The sequence below is a fragment of the Somniosus microcephalus genome, chromosome 3, assembly GCF_052327205.1.
Source record: "Somniosus microcephalus isolate GS21.2 chromosome 3, FLI_Smic_1.0, whole genome shotgun sequence".
NCBI classification, from domain to species: domain Eukaryota; kingdom Metazoa; phylum Chordata; class Chondrichthyes; order Squaliformes; family Somniosidae; genus Somniosus; species Somniosus microcephalus.
Genome location: NC_140989.1, coordinates 362,225,724 through 362,243,730, shown reverse-complemented (window position 1 = coordinate 362,243,730; position 18,007 = coordinate 362,225,724).

The window sequence follows — 18,007 nt, the reverse complement described above, 5'->3', positions numbered from 1 at the left end:
GAGAGGCCTTAGCTCTTGTATGGGCTTGTGAGGGGCTGCATCCATATGTGTATGGCCGAAAATTTAACTTGGTAACTGACCATAAGCCATTACAAGTGATATACGGCCCACACTCTAAACCCTGTACCCGTATAGAGAGATGGGTACTTAGATTACAGCCGTACGATTTCAAGGTGATACACATTCCAGGCAAGCAAAACATTGCAGACCCACTGTCACGATTGCTGGGGGAGACAGCAAAACAGGAGAGACATTCTCATGGCTCAGATGAATACGTGAGATTTGTAGCTGTGAGTGCGACACCAAAAGCACTCACTACTAGAGGGGTGGAGGAAGCCTCTGCTGCTGACCCAGAGCTGATTGAGGTACGGAAGGCAATCACAAACGGACTTTTTGAGAACTGTAAAGTTTATGAAGCAATTGCAAACGAGCTGTGCGTAGTGGGGTACCTAGTTCTTCGGGGAACACGCATCATGCTACCCACAGTGTTACACGCACGAGCCCTGGTGTTAGCACATGAAGGACACTTGGGAATAGTTGGAACAAAGCAACATCTCAGAACCAAGGTTTGGTGGCCTGGCATGGACAAGGCAGCTGAAAAACACTGTAAAGCGTGCCACGGCTGTCAGATAGTAGCCAGACCCGACCCACCTGAACCGTTGAGACCAACACCATTACTGGAGGGCCCCTGGCAGGATGTAGCTATAGACTTACTGGGACCCTTGCCATCCAACCACTCCATTCTTGTGGTAGTTGATTATTATAGTCGCTACTATGAATACGATATCATGACCTCCACAACAACAGAGAAGGTTATTGATCGTTTAGAATCAATCTTCAGCCGTCATGGTTTGCCAATCGCCTGCAAATCTGATAATGGTCCCCAATTCAGATCTGAATTATTCAAAGAATACTGTGAAAACAACGGGATCAAACACCTGAAAACGACAGCAAAATGGGCTCAGGCTAACGGAGAAGTCGAGCGCCAGAATGCATCGCTGATGAAGAGAATCAGAATTGCTCAGTCAGAAGGACTAGATTGGAAACGTGAACTTAGAAAATATGTGACTGTGTACAGGAGCATTGACCATGCCACAACAGGAAAGAGCCCGGCAGAGCTGCTCTTTAAACGGAAAATGAGAGGAAAGCTGCCAGACATCACAGAGTCACGCGCAGACATGGAAGTACGTGACCGGGATGCAGAACAAAAAGGCAAGTCGAAACTGTACGCAGATGAACAGCGGAGAACACAATACTCAGAGGTGGAAGTTGGCGACACGGTGCTGGTACGGCAGGACAAAGTGGACAAGTTCACCACTCCTTTTAATGCCACACCGCACAAAGTTTTGAGTAAAACAGGGAGTCAAGTAGTAGTAGAATCTCCAGAAGGAGCACGCTACTCGAGAAACACTATGTTTGTGAAGAAATACAGAACCAATGGACCAAAGGAGACACTCCACGAGCAGGGGGAAACACAAGGGACTGAGGACAGTATAGTAGACCCTGATACACATACCACTGTGACACAGGCAATACCCACTGACACCAACATGTCAGACATTCCCAATACAGCCAGACCCCAAAGGGTTAAAAGAAAACCCCAAAGACTGTCTGATTATGTCACAACATAAACTGTGCGAGAACTGCATGGGTGATGTTAAATGTTTAAACCTGGGAATTATTTAGTTGTGTGGTAAGACACAAGTTTGTAAAAAGTTTATAAATCAAATAAGTTATGCAGTGTTATTGTAAGCAACTGTTTGTACACTGCAAGTTTGTTTCCAAGGAAAAGGGGGATGTTGTGTATTGATTGCGAGTTTAACACCAGTTAATACGGTAATGTAATGTGCATTGCATTATGGGAATTACCCGGGAAAGCAACAGTCGGCCATTTTACCAATAAAGAGAAGATTGCAGTTATAAGCCTGTCTGCCTGATTCTATGCTTTAATGCGTTCATACAACATTGTTCATACAACAGGGTCGATTGGGCTTGTACTCGCTGGAGTTTAGAAGAATGAGAGGGGATCTCATTGAAACTTATAAAATTCTGACAGGACTAGACAGACTAGATGCAGGAAGGATGTTCCCGATGGCAGGGGAGTCCAGAACCAGGGGTAACAGTCTAAGGATAAGGGGTAAGCCATTTAGGACAGAGATGAGGAGGAATTTCTTCACCCAGAGAGTGGTGAACCTGTGGAATTCTCTACCACAGAAGGCAGTTGAGGCCAATTCATTAAATATATTCAAGAAGGAGTTGGATATATTTCTTAAGGCTAAAGGGATCAAGGGATATGGGGAGAAAGCAGGGACCGGGTACTGAATTTGGATGATCAGCCATGATCGCATTGAATGGCGGAGCAGGCTCGAGGGGCCGAATGGCCTACTCCTGCTCCTATCTTCTATGTTTCTATTGGATCGGCCGCCCATTATATGCAGCACCTGATATTCAGTTCCATTGCAGTCACAAAAACCTATAACAAGCGGCAAATGTGATCCAGCCTGAAAGCGTTGCCGCCCATGTCCCATTTCACCCCCATCATGTTTACAGCTACTGTCTCAGGGAGACAGATCAGGTGGACATGACATCGGAAGATGAGATTAGAAATTATATAACCACATTTAAAATAAAAAGAGGAGAAATATTAAATAAATTATTCAAACTCAAAGGGGATAAAACCCCTGGTCCGGACAGATTACATCCACGCATTTTAAAAGAATCTAGGGAAGAGATAGCAGAGGCATTACTATACATATTTAATAATTCGTTAGAAAAAGGTGTAGTGCCAGAGGACTGGCGGATAGCTGACATAATACCGATATTTAAGAAGGGAGCTAGAACATGACCAGGGAATTATAGACCAGTCAGCTTAACATCAGTGGTAGAAAAAATAATGGAATCCCTACTAAAGGAAAAAATAGAAGAACATCTAGAAACCAAAAATATAATAATGAATAGTCAGCATGGATTTCAAAAGGGAAAGTCCTGCTTGACCATCCTCATTGAATTCTTCACAGAGGTAACAGAGAGAGTAGACAAGGGTAATGTAGTAGATGTAATTTATCTAGATTTCCAAAAGGCCTTCGATAAGGAACCACATAAGAGACTAATGAATAATGTCAGAGAATGCGGAGTCAGGGGACAAGTAGCAGAATAGATAGCTAGCTGGCTTTGAGACATAAAGCAGAGAGTAGGGGTAAAGGGTAGCTATTCAGAGTGGAAGAAAGTGGTGTCCCACAAGGATCAGTGCTGGGACCACTGTTGTTCACAATTTATATTAACGATTTAGACTTTGGAACCAAAAACACCATTTCTAAATTTGCCGATGACACCAAATTGGGGGGGATAGTCAATATTGAGGAGGACTGCAACAAATTACAAGAAGACATTAATAAACTTGTAGAATGGGCATATAAATGGCAAATAAAATTCAACCCAGATAAATGTGAGGTATTATATTTTGGTAAGAAAAATAAGGAGCTCACATAAATGGGGTAGAAGAGCAGAGGGATCTCAGAGTACAAATACACAAATCACTAAAAGTATCGACACAGGTTAACAAGGCCATAAAAAAAGCAAACCAAGCACTAGGGTTTATTTCTAGAGGGATAGAATTGCAAAGTAGAGAAGTTATGCTAAACTTGAATCGAATCTTTGTTAGACCACACTTGGAGTACTGCGTACAGTTCTGCTCGCCATATTCTAAAAAGGATATAGAGGCACTGGAGAGGGTGCAAAAAAGACTTACAAGGATGATACCAGAAATGCGAGGGTATACCTATCAGGAAAGGATGAACAGGCTGGGCCTCTTTTCTCTTGAAAAGAGAAGGCTGAGGGGTGACCTAATTGAGGTCTATAAAATTATGAAAGATTTTGACAGAATAGACACAGAGAGAGTGTTTCCACTTGTGGGGTAGAGCATAACTTGAGGCCATCAATGTAAGATAGTCACCAAGAAATCCAATAGGGAATTCAGAAGAAACTTCTTTACCCAGAGAGTGGTGAGAATGTGGAACTCGCTACCACAGGGAGTGGTTGAAGCCACTAGTATAGATGCATTTAAGGGGAGGCTAGATAAGCATATGAGGGAGAAGGGAATAGAGGGTTATGCTGATAGAGTTGGATGAGGAAAGACAGGAGGAGGCTCGGGTGGAGCATAAACGCCAATATGGACTGGTTGAGCCGAATGGCCTATTTCTGTGCCATGTATCCTATGTAATCTTATGTAAAAGCTGCAAAAAAGAAATCTTCACTAAACGCCCTGAGCCTGAAGGGATAATTACAAGTCCTAGCCCTTTTGGGCTATCCCAGATCAAGCATATTCCCCAGACGTTCACCTTCAACTTAAGTTAGAGATAGCCGAATTCCATAAGACACTTAAATGGGTCTAAAGGTTCTGGCTATCTCTCCCTAAAGGAAAGGAACGACTGAAGATGTTACCATCCCCCAGATAGTACTTTTAATAAGTTGAACTAGACTGTAACCTTCCGGATATTATGAGGGTCCGGAATACCCCCCAGAATTCTGCAACTCCTTACAAAAGAGTGTACAGAATTTGGGTTTGCGAGTTTATACAGAATTACTCTTTGAGACAATTATAAAAATATATAGTTTTATTTAAGATCCGACATTCGGTTGACAGCTGTTGAATCAGTCGCAACATTAACAATTCAAAATACAATTAGCTTACATTTCTTATTTCTCAGAGATCCTTATTTTCAAATCTATACTTCGTTACATTTCTTATTTATTATTTATTTTTAAATCCAGAACATCCACCAAAATCAATTACTTTGACTTCCCGAGACTCACAGTTAAAGACTTACAGAGATGGCTCTGAAGAGTTGAGAAACGCTTTTCCCGTTCGGTGAGTTCTGACTTTCTGTTGAAAAGGTCTTATGTTTTATACTCTTTTTGCATTGGTTTCTTCTTTGAAGTTCTCTGCTGATGTCAGCTAATTGTCTTTATTGATTCTCTCTTTCGAATGCTTTCTACTCTTACTGTCAATTCAACTATTGCATGCATAATTATGTCTCTACCTTTAGGTGTTCCAAAAACCATCATAAAAACAACATGACAGCTTTCTTTATTTGATGTCATTCTTACAAAATGCTTTAATTCAATCCTTAATATTGGCTTTACTGGTTTTTAGCAGACATTGTGACACCGTGCTGCTCCAAGTTTAATACAAACACAATGTAATTGCTTGGTGTCATCTATTGAAGTCATATCTTCAAAGTGTCCTTGTTGGTATCATATTTACTATGTCTATAAATTAAAGACACTTTGACAAGAGTGTTTCATGCATTTCTAGCTATCTCAATCGTGTTTCCTGTCTTCCAAGTTTAAGATTAAAACTATTTGGCTCGCAGGTGTTTCTTTTACTTGATGTCATTCTTTCAAAGGCACATGCCTCTTTTAATGTTTGTGTTTCTGTTCTACATGTTAGTTCTTAACACTTTAAAATGAGTCTTCTCATGTGTTGGTTGTAAACCGTAGACCTTTCGGAAGCACCAATGGTTTGCTTCAATCTTTCATTGTTTTAGTATATTTAACTAATTCCCATTTCAAAGCTTGTTTACAACTTTGTTATCAACTGATCTTTATCTCAGGAGCCTGTATTCTGTTTACAGCCTGTGTCTCCAAGGCAATCCAGACTTTTAAACCCAATGGCCCAGTAATTCCTGTCGGGGGCTTGCCGTGCGTGCAAGCCCCCGATGTGCACTTACCCGGCGCGCCGACATCTGAAACCTGGCCCGCAGTGGATTTCCTGTCAGTGGCCCGGTTCTGATGTCGGCGCGCTGTGCTAACCTGACCCAACGGCGTAGTTAGTGCGATGTGCTGGCTGGGATCAGGTGAGCACTGTTCAGCCAATCAGGGGAGGGGAAACTTCATTCATAAGTTTGATAGTAAAGACTGTCAAACTCATGAAAAGTACGGCACCCCAAAACACTACTTAAACTTTAAATAAAATTTTAAAAAGCATCCCAATAATTAAATTAACTATGAATAAATTTTAAAAACTATTTTAAACAATTAATCAAATTTTTGAAAAAAATAAATTTTTAAAAAATAGGGTCTAAAACTAAACTTACCTTACTGTAGATTCTTTAAAAGTAATAAACCTGTGGGGAAAAAAAATTCTAAATTGTACTAAAAGACCACTTACCTGTAAAACTAAGTACTTACGTGTGGTTTTTCAATGCGTAAAAACCGGAGGCCTTTACACATGCACAAATCTGTAAAAATACAGGAAATCCAAGTCGCACGCGCTGCCCGATACCGCGCATGCGTTCAGCCTCTTAACCCCTTGGGTCAGAGGACAGGAAATGCCGGTTTTCAGCGCATGCGCTGTGCATGCTGAAAACCGGCAATTCCTCCTGGCACACGCGTGAGTACCCTGTCCGTACTCACGCGTTGTGACAGGAATTACTGGGCCATTATATTCTGTATTAATAATATCAGTATTCTGTTCATATTATGGTGTATCTTTTTGAAATATGGCATATTCCCTCACAAGCCCACGGTTAAATCTTCTCAATATGGATCCCAGCATTTGATGACTTTTGTTGACAACAGTCTAGCACTGACCAGATGCACCCAGAGACTAGTCAATAGTCTCATCCTTTCATCCCCCTCCCGTTTGCCCGACTGAGCTAAGTTCAAATATTTACAAAGAAGCTCAAGTGACGCAATGGGCAGCGATGTCTCTGTGGATTAGATGGAATAAGTTTGTATATACAAGCTTCACGTTTCCAGTGTCAATATTCATTACTTGGTTCATCCATTTAAGTTACCCTGATGCCATGCACAGATCCTAGAATGGGGGAAGAAGGAGTATAATACTAATCAACAGACAAGCAGACAGTCACGTTTATAAACATTTTGCAAGATCGATTGTTCATTTGTGCTTGGGGTTTGGGTATTTGCCCAGGGCTTGATGAGGTTGCAAATACAAGTGATTAAGGATGAACATTTGGCTTCTTTGCAAGAACTATAATTCAGGCCCAGACAATCTCCAACACTGAAGTTGAGACTGTATCAGCAATAGGATGGAAGTAATGTGAAAGAACAGGCATGCCATCATTGGCACAGAATAGCAGTGAATATCCAAAAGTAGACAGGCAGAGAAATGTATCCCCTATCTCACCAATGAAGCCTGATATTCGACGGCCTCATTAGCTAACTTGGGAATCCATGATTACAGCTTGTTAAAAATATATTGGATGTGAAGTCTGCTTCTAACCCAGCAGAAATTACTCCCACCTATACTGGACAACCAGGTAGAAAAACAACAATCTATTTTTCTAAGAAATGAGTAAACAAAGTTATTGCAGGCGCAATAGCTCCAGGCAAAGATGTGAGTCCCTGCCTACTATAGCCAGAAAACATCGTAACCGGGCGTTGAGAAAAGTGATGCATAAATTCATCAGTATCAGTGAGATGGATGGCAATGATGTTGCTCGGGTAACAGAATGCAACATTGCCCAAACAGAGCTAAATCCAAATATTTACAATTAAACTCAACTGACACAATGGGCAAAGATGTCCATTGTCCCCTGTGGATTAAATGTAAAGAGATTGTAAACCCGTTGTTTGTAAATGCGCACAGGGAAAATGATCCTTAATATGGGCTACAAATTTGGTTCACATCTAAGCCCTACAGTTTGTCGCTGATACGAACATGGCATTAAATTAGCCCAAACTATTACTTTTAGCTGCCCAATGGCTTTAATGGGCACCGCCCTGTAGGAAGGATAGCTAGGCCTTCTGATCCAAACATTAGAAATCCAGTATAAAAACAGAAAACGCTGGAAATACTCAGCAGGTCAGGCAGCAGCTGTGGAGAGAGAAACAAGAGTTAACGGGCTGGATTTTACCAGCCCTGAGGAGGCGGGTCTGGAGGTGGGACTGCTGGGAAAATCAAAAAAAATGGGAGCAGGTCCCGAACCCGCTCCCAACCCACCTCCAACCAATTTTCCCGGGAGTCGGGTCCCCGATTTGTGCAGGGACCCGACTCCTAGCGGTGGGAAGAGGATTATAGCCACTTAACTGCCTGTTAACAGGTAGTTAACAGGCACTTAAGAAGCTTTTTCCCATTTTGAGACTTCTGCTGTGGGCTTCCCGACGTCAGGGAACCCCGCCAGGGTAAGTGAGGCGTGCTGTGGGTCTGTTGTTATGTTGGTGTATAGATTACAGCTGCAGAAGTGGTGTGAAGGATGCAATGGGACACTGGTGAGTATCAGAGGTAAGGAAATGTTGGGAAAGTCATTTTTAATGTGTTTAGATTTTTCTGTAGGTGACAAGCTTTGAAGAGTTTGTGTGGCCTCACCTCATTGGGAGAAATGACAGATCACTTCTGTACCCTCACCTACAGCTGCCATCCATTTTATCCTAAGGCGAGAGTCATTGGAGAGTCTGGGTGAAAAGGCTCACCTTTGAACAGTGATTAGCAGTGTTTGACAGCACCTCAATGCTTTCAAAAACTGACAAATCATCTGTCAAAAATAAAAGGTTCATGGCACTTTAAGAAAGCCGGCAGATGAAACGTCATCAACTGATGTCACCTGACACTGGCTTTCCCTTAATTGGCCAGCAAGCCCCAGGGCGAGGCTTAACAAGGCCAATCAGGGGAAAATAGCATCTGTGCATCGGACATCGCTGGGGGTGGGACTAGAACCCGGAAGGCAGCAGTCCCGCCCCCAACTCGTCTCGGCAGGTAAAATCCAGCCCAATGTTTCAGGTCGATGACCTTGAAACGTTAACTCTGTTTCTCTCTCCACAGATGCTGCCTGACCTGCTGAGTAATTCCAGCGTTTTCTGTTTTTATTTCAGGTTTCCAGCATCCACGGTATTTTGCTTTTGTATTAGAAATCCAGTGTTTGAATCTCATTGAACACCTCTATCAAATCTTTCCTTAATCGTCTCTGCTCTAAGGAGAACAACCCCCAGTTTCTCCAGTCTAGCCACAGAACTGAAGTCTCTCATTTCTGCTACCATTTTGGTAAATCTGCCCATCACCCTCTCTAAGGCCTTGACATCCTTCCTAAAGTGTGGTGCCCAGAACTGGCCACAGTACTCCAGCTGAGGCCCAGCCAGTGTTTTATAAAGGTTTAGCATAACTCCAGTGAAGAACAAAGTATGATGGTGTTTAATGAGATTCAAGCATTGGATATCTTAATGTTTTGGATCAGAGGGCCATTAATTGTTAGCCGGACAGCTGAACTTTCAAATCGCATCTGAGGGTTAAAGATTTTAGACCTATGAATTCTGTTTGATTCTGTCAGAAGTGAAGCGAGAGATCGGCAGAACGGTGGCATAGTGGTTAGCACTGTTGCCTCACAGCGCCAGGGACCCGGGTTTGAATCCGGCCTCGGGCGACTGTCTGTGTGGAGTTTGCACATTCTCCCCGTGTTTGCGTGGGTTTACTCCGGGTGCTCCAGTTTCCTCCCACAGTCCAAAGATGTGCGGGTTAGGTTGATTGGCTATGATAAATTGACCCTTAGTGTTAGGGGGATTAAATACGTGGGGTTACGGGGATAGGGTGGGATATGTGTTGGTGTAGGGGTTACGGGGATCGGGTGGGATATGTGTCGGTGCAGGCTCGATGGGCCGAAATGGCCTCTATCTGCACTGTGTGGTTTCTGTGATTTCTGTGAATCAGCTCAAAACACATAACCAGGTGGTACCCGATTAGGTGCTCAGAGAAGAAGTCATGAATGTTGGAAATCCAAAATAAAAGTAGAAGATGGAAGAAATACACATCAGACCCACCAGGGTTAATATTTGAGATACAGCTCCTTCCTCACAACTCTGATGGTGGGGCGATACACAGAAAATGTTAACCTATCTTTTCCATTTTTAGATGAAGGATCTGCTTAAAATCAATGCTGCTTTCAATAGTAACTTTCAAAAAAGGAATTGGATAAGGGAAGAAAATTTGCAGGGCTATGGGGTTTTAAATGAATATTTTGCAACTGTGTTCAGAATGGAGAAGGGTGATGTAGGCATAGAAATCAGGCAGGGGGATTGTGATATACTTGAACAAATTAGTATTGAGAGGGAGGAGGTACAAGCAGTTTTAGTGGGCTTAAAAGTGGATAAATCCCCAGGCCCTGACGGGATGTATCCCAGGCCGCTGTGTGAGGCAAGGGAGGAGATTGCAGGGGCTCTGATACAAATTTTCAGAACCTCTCTGGCCACAGGGGAGATGCCAGAGGACTGGAGAACAGCTAACGTAGTACCATTGTTCAAGAAGGGTAGTAGGGATGAACCAGGGAATTACAGGCCAGTGAGCCTAACATCAGTGGTAGGGAAATTATTGGAAAAAATTCTGAAGGACAGAATTAGTCTCCACTTGGAGAGGCAGGGGTTAATCAGGGATAGTCAGCATGGCTTTGTCAGGGGGAGATCATGTCTGACCAATTTGATTGCATTTTTCGAGGGGGTGACTAGGTGCGTGGATGAGGGTAGTGCAGTTGATGTAGTCCACATGGACTTCAGTAAGGCTTTTGACAAAGTTCCACATGGGAGACTGGTCAAGAAGGTAAGAGCCCATGGGATCCAGGGCAATTTGGCACATTGGATCCAAAATTGGCTTAGTGGCAGGAGGCAGAGGGTAATGGTCGAAGGTTGTTTTTGTGACTGGAAGCCTGTGTCCAGTGGTGTACCGCAGGGATCGGTGCTGGGTCCTTTGCTGTTTGTAGTGTACATTAATGATTTAGATATGAATGTAGGAGGTATGATCAGTAAGTTCGCAGATGACACAAAAATTGGTGGAGTGGTAAATAGCGAGGAGGGAAGCCTCAGGCTACAGGACGATATAGACGGGATGGTTAGATGGGCAGAACAGTGGCAAATGGAATTTAACCCTGAAAAGTGTGAGGTGATGCATTTTGGGAGGACAAACAAGGCAAGGGAATACACAATGGGGCAGTAATTCGGGTCATGGGCTTGCCGCGCGTGCAAGCCCCCGATATGCACTTACCCAACGTGCCGGCCGTTGAGCTTCAGGGACGCCTGGAATTGCTGTTTTAAAATGTTGATTCCCGGGCAGCGTCTGACGTCACGCCGCCCAGGAGTGCAGCCAGCGCGAAGCCTGGAGCGCGCTGTGCAAGTGAGACACGCCCCTTGAGGTCTCATTTTAAAAGGACACGCCCCCAATGCTTCTCACAAGCTGCAAAGCATTTTTACATGTAGAGCAGCATTTTCAATAGGTTTTTTGGTATTTTTATGAAGCTTTTGGTAACTTTTATAAACTTTTAAAAACGTTTACATTATTTTGAAGAATCTGAAGTAGTTTTAAACAGAATTAAAGCGATTTCAGGACTTTTAAAAGCCCTGAAAGCATTTTTTTCATTCCATTTATTTAATTAGCAACGTCGTCGTCATACGTGTCTTCACACTGTTCCCTTTGGGGAACGGTATGAAGTGGTGGAAGGATTTCTGGCCATGATTAACGCTCCTTCCGTGACCGTAACCATCTTTGTACCAGCCATTAGGGCGGTTAGTCCTGTGGCGGGAGGGTTTTACGGGCTCCCACAACCTATACGAGGGGGGGGGGCGCCACCCACACCCACGGACGCAAATATCCCACTGGATGTCTACCCAGAGTTTAGAGCCAGAGCTCCGACTCCACTTGCCGGGACTGTCTGGAGCGGGGTTCGAAACCCTACGCGGTGTGGCCCAGTGACGGGGATGCTACCGCTACGTCAAAGGCCCACTCAGATTAGCAACGTGAAATGGCTGGAATGAGCACAATTCACGGCATTAAAAGAACTCACAATTGAACTGATGATGACCTCAGCAATCTCCTCAATGAGGTGGAGGTGCAGTGCCTGCTCATCATTGGCAATGAGAAGTCCAAGGCGCCGCAAAAAGGACAGGTGATAGCTTGGTCTTTCAAGTGGCAGCATAGGGCTCCAGTCACGGGGAGGGAAAAGGTGCAGGAAACGTAAGGGTGTCATCTTTTGCGCGGAGTGGGCCTTTTGCGTAGCGGTAAGCATCCCCGCCGCTGGGCCAGAAGGAGTAGGGTTTCGAACCCCGCTCCAGCCAGTCCCGGCAAGTGGAGTCGGAGCTCCAACTATAAATTCTGGGTGAACATCCAGCGGGATACTTGCGTCCGCGGGTGTGGGTGGCCCCCCCCCTCGGATGGGTTGTGGGAGCCCGTAAAACCCTCGCGCCATAGGACTAATCACCCTAATGGCTGGTATGAAGATGGTTATGGTCACGGAAGGAGTGTTAACGTGGCCAGAAATCCTTCCACCACTTCATACAGTTCCCGAAAGGGAACAGTGTGAGGATACGTACGACGATGACCTCTTGCGCAATGCACCTCCTTGGACCCTCAGTCGCAGATGCGAGGGGGCAAATCGTGCAATTGTTAAATTTTTCATTTTATTGACATGTAAAATGTTGGCCCAGTAATTCCCTTCCAAACGCGCAAGTACGGTCGGGGTACTCATGCGTCTGGCCGGAGGAAATGCCGGTTTTCAGCATGCACAGCGCATGCTGGGAAAACCGGCATTTCCTGTCCTCTGAACGAAGGGGTTCAGAGGCAGAACGCGTGCGACTGTACAGGCAGATCGTGCGCAGTAAAATTCGCCGGTTTCATTCATGCTTTCAGTGAGGTTAAGTCCTTACAACTTACACATGAAAAAAGCATGAGTACAGTTGCTCCAGAGGCTGCGGAGGAAGATATATTTTATCGTGGAGCTTCTGAAAGGCAATATTTTTGTTTGGGAAAGGGAGGAAAGTTATTTTAAGAAATGCTGAGGTAAGTTTTAAAGTTTATTTTTGTTTTTTAAAACGAGGTTTCAGTACTGTAGGTAGAAGGATCAATTGTGGCTATGTGAATTGAATTTGCTGTGTTTATTAAATGTAAAAATGACTCCAACATTTTTAAGAAAGAAACTTTTCATCAGTAATATATTCTTTTAAGTAATTATGTATGTATGTCTGTATATATTCCTTTGCGTGTATGTATATATTCCTTTACTTATGTATATGAATGTATGTATTTAATTATGACTTTCAGAGAAAGTAACTTATTGGAAAATCATAATTAAAAACATACATTCATACACATAAGTAAAGGAATATAAAACATACATACATATACGTAAAGGAATATATGCGGACATACATACATAATTACTTATTACTGATGAAAAGTTTCTTTCTTAAAAGTGTTGGAAATGTTACATTACTCATTTTAGAACACTCATTTTCACATTCAATTCACACAGCCACAATTGCTCCTTCTACCTACAGTACTGAAAACCCGTTTAAAATTTTTTTTTTTAACTTTAAAACTTTTCTCCCTTTCCCAAACAAAGATATTGCCTTTCAGAAGCTCCACGATAAAATATATCTTCCTCCGCAGCCTCTGGAGCAACTTTACACATGCTTTTTTCAAATGTAACTTGTAAGGACTTAACCTCACTGAATCCATGAATGAAATCGACGAAGTTCACTGCGCAAGCGCTGCCTGTGCAGTCGCATGCGCTGTGCCTCTGAACCCCTTCGTTCAGAGGACTGGAAATGCCGGTTTTCTCCGCATGCGCTGTGCATGCTGAAAACCGGCATTTCCTCCGGCCAGACGCGTGAGTACCCCGACCGTACTCACGCGTTTGGAACGGAATTACTGGGCCAATGAATGCTAGGATCCTAGGAAGGACAGAGGATCAGAGGGACCTTGTAGTTCATGTACATAGATCCCTGAAGGCAGCAGGACAGGTAGATAAGGTGGTTAAGAAGGCATATGGGATACTTGCCTTCATTAGCCGAGGCATAGAATATAAGAGCAGGGAGGTTATGATGGAGCTGTACAAAACGCTAGTTAGGCCACAGCTGGAATACTGCGTGCAGTTCTGGTCGCCACACTATAGGAAGGATGTGATTGCATTGGAGAGGGTGCAGAGGAGATTCACCAGGATGTTACCTGGGCTGGAGCGCTTCAGCTATGAAGAGAGACTGGACAGGCTGGGGTTGTTTTCCTTAGAGCAGAGAAGGCTGAGGAGGGACCTGATTGAGGTGTACAAAATTATGAGAGGCATAAATAGGGTAGATAGAAAGGAACTTTTCCCCTTAGTAGAGGGATCAATAACTAGGGGGCATAGTTTCAAGGTAATGGGCAGGAGGTTTAGAGGGGATTTGAGGAAAAACCTTTTCACCCAGAGGGTGGTTGGAATCTGAAACTCACTGCCTGAAAGGGTGGTAGAGGCAGGAACCCTCACAACATTCAAGAAGCATTTAGATGAGCACTTGAAATGCCATAGCAAACAAGGCTACGGACCAAGTGCTGGAAAATGGGATTAGAATAGACAGGGCTTGATGGCTGGCGCGGACACGATGGGCCAAAGGGCCTCTTTCTGTGCTGTATAACTCTATGATTCTATGGGCAGGATTTTCATTGGGCTGTGGAGGCGGAATTGGTGGCATGTGGGGGGTTAAAATCGCGAAATCGTGGGGTACGAACCCATCCCGCCCCCAACCCGCCTCCATGCCAGTTTCAAAGGAGGCAGTTACCCGACCTGTGCTGGGAGCCGTCTCCCCGAGGCAGGAAGGGGATTAGTGCCAATTAACTGCCTGTTAACAGGCAGTTTTTAGCTTAATCCCTATTTTTATTCCTGAAGTGTGGGATTCCCGACGGCTCCAAACCACACCAGGTTAGCGAGGCGGACCGTCGGGCTGAATGACTTGGAGGGTTCGAGATGTCCAATGCTCAGGTGAGTGATGGGTGCATGAGTTCTGAGGTAAGTGTGTTTGGTGTGTGTAAAGTGTTTAAATAAGTTTTACTTACCTTTGCTTACCTTTACAGCCTGCCTTCCTTCAGGTCTCAGCAGTCCCTCATCTCACCGGCACAGAAAGCAGAATGGCCGCCAGTTGTCAAAATCTGTAGCCTCTGCTTTCTGTTCTGGAGAGGTCTCTAAATCAGCCTGAGAGGAAGGAATTAACTTGGAGTACAGATTGTCAGTGTTTGACAGCTTCAAAGAGCTGTCAAACACTGATATTTCATCTGTCAAAAGCTCTTGACAGATGAAATGTCAATTTGTGACGTCACCTGTTGCCGGGTGGCCCTTAATTGGCCTGCTGAGCCCGCTGGATGGGCTCAACAAGGTCAATCAAATGAAAATCGCGTGGGTTGGCCACAACTCGATGGAGGCGGGTCCATAACCCCAAAAGTTGTAGTCCCACCTCCTACACGCCTCCAGTATCAAAATCCAGCCCTATGACTCTATGAGCAGGGGAGTGGGACTATTTGGATGCCTCTTTTGGAGAGCTGGCAGAGGCACAATGGGCCGAATGGCCTCTTGTAAGATTCTCTGATTTTTTTCAAGACAGAGACCAATAGTTTTTCAAATGGACTGGCCAGATTGATGAGACGCTGTTTCCAATGGAGTGGGAGCATCAGAACAAATGATATGCATCACTGCTTTACTTCAAATCCTCCTGGTATACGTGATTGAAATTTAGGGATGTGTGTTTGTTGTTCTTTTATTGTCTGAACGGTCTCGTCTCCCATCTCCCTGGGATGGCCATTTCTTTAAGGTTGCAGCTTACGCACCATGACATTAAAACAGAAAGGTTATTCCCATAATATGAAACATTACGGAATTATGCAAGATTATGCGATTGAAATACGTGCTTAAATTAAAACATCTTCAGCACTTTAGCCTGGACATTATTATTGGTGATCACGTCTGCAGAAAAACAGTTCAGGGGTTGTAATGTGGGAAGCGCAGCAGCCAATTTGCAGCTGGGATGGCAGGCAGAAGAAGACTAATACAGATTGGAGGTCATTTTGGCTTTGGGCGATAGGGTAAAAGGTGCGATATCGGCTTGGCCGTCCATTAAGCTCTCCCGATTGTTAATCCCATTGATTTCAATAGAAATGGAAATCAGGAGAGGTGTTTAAAGGGCTGCCGAGCTGACAATGCCCCATTTTACATTATTGTCTACACCCATTATGTATCTATATAGAATTACCTAGAATTTACAGCACAGAAACAGGCCATTCAGCCCAACTGGTCCGTGCCGGTGTTTATGCTCCACATGAACCTCCTCCCACCCCTCTTCATCTCACCCTAACAGCACATCCTTCTATTCATTTCTCCCTCATGTGTTTATTCAGCTTCCCCTTCGATGTGTCTGTGCTGTAATTGTCTGCCAATATCCTCAGCAGCGATTGCCGAGCTATTAATTTTGCTTAAATAACAACAGAAAATGCTGGAAAAACTCAGTAGGCCAGGCAACATCCGTGGAGAGAGAAATAGAGTCAACGTTTCAGGTTGAAACCCTTTGTCAAGACTCATTTTGCTTGCCCTGTGTTCTCCTTCCCTTTCTTATTTCTAGACTCCGTCAATCTCTTTCTGTACCATTTTAGCTTTATGTTTACTTTTTTCTATGTAACCTTCAGCCAGTGGCTCAGTGAGCAGCACTCTCACCTCTGCATCACAAGGTTTTGGGTTCAAGTCACACTCCAGAGACTTGAGCACAAAAATCCAGGCTGACACTCCAGTATAGTCCCTGAGGGAGCACAGCACTGTCGGAGGTGCCGTCTTTCAGATGGGATGTATAAATGGAGGCCCTGTCTGCTCTCTCAGGTGGATGTAAAAGATCCCATGGCATTATTTCAAAGAAGAGCAGGGGAGTTCTGCCTGGTGTTCTGGCCAATATTCATCCCTCAATAAACATCACTGAAACAGATTATCTGGTCATTATTGTAATGATCAGTAACATGTCATTCTAGAATGGTACACTAGGTGGAGCTGTATGTTTAGTAGGGGGCTACCCACAAGGCAGTAGTCAAGATGGATGCCTGTACACTAGTCCACATGGCTGAATAAATGACTAGCTCAAGCTAGCTGTTCATAATGAAAACGTCTATTTATTTATGAGCATAACATGGTACCAGGAGTGGTAATATCTGCTGAATATTGTGAAATGTGACATGGAGAATTTGAAGCCACCGGAGGGTTTGAAACTCACGGGGAATGTCGACTGCAATTGGCGAACTTTCAAACAACAATTCGAACTCTACATTGCTGCCATCGGGTTCGGTACGAAGCCAGACGCAAGGAAAATAGCGTTACTGCTCACGGTTGCAGGCCCACAGGCAATAGAGGTATTTAATACGTTTGTATTTGATCAAGAGGAGGACAGAGAAAAAATGGACGATGTGCTAAAGAAGTTTGATACACATTGTTCTCCCAAAAAGAACGAGACCTATGAGAGGTATGTGTTCCGTTCATGGACACAGCAGCAAAATGAGACTTTTCATAGCTTTGTGACCAATCTGAAACTGAAAGCACAAACATGTAATTTCTCTGAACTGAAATCATCCATGATTCGTGGCCAGATTGTGTTTGGTATTCATGATAAAAAGGTCAGGGAACGTTTGTTGAGAGAAACCGAACTAACATTGGAGAAAGCTGTGAAAATATGCCATGCCAGTGAGCTAGCTCAACAGCACGCAAAGACTTTCATTGAAATTAATAATAATGTGACTGTAGTAAGTGATAGTGCTGCTGTCAGTGCTGTGTCCTACGAGGGGAAGAAACGTGGGCAGAACAGAAATGCAAAGCAATTGGAGGATGGAATTTTTAATTGTAAACGCTGTGGTTACCAGCACCAGTCAAGACAATGCCCAGCGTTTGGGAAAATGTGCACAAAATGTAATGGAAAGGATCACTTTGCCAAACAATGCTTTTCAAAAGTAAAAACAAAGAAAGGGCAACAAGTCAATGTGATTGAGGACACTGATTTAAGTGAGACATTTTTTGTAAGAATGGTGTCATGTGACAATATAGAAAAGGATACAAAAAATGTGCAATGCTGAACATAAAGTTAATGCAGTAAAAGAGGACAAATGGATGATGCCACTGTAGGTAAATGGAGCATTCGTTACATTGAAACTGGACACTGGGGCAAAAGCAAACTTAATCAGTATGAGTGACATTAAAAATATGAAAGAAAAGCCCAAAATACAGAAAAAGTCAGTACT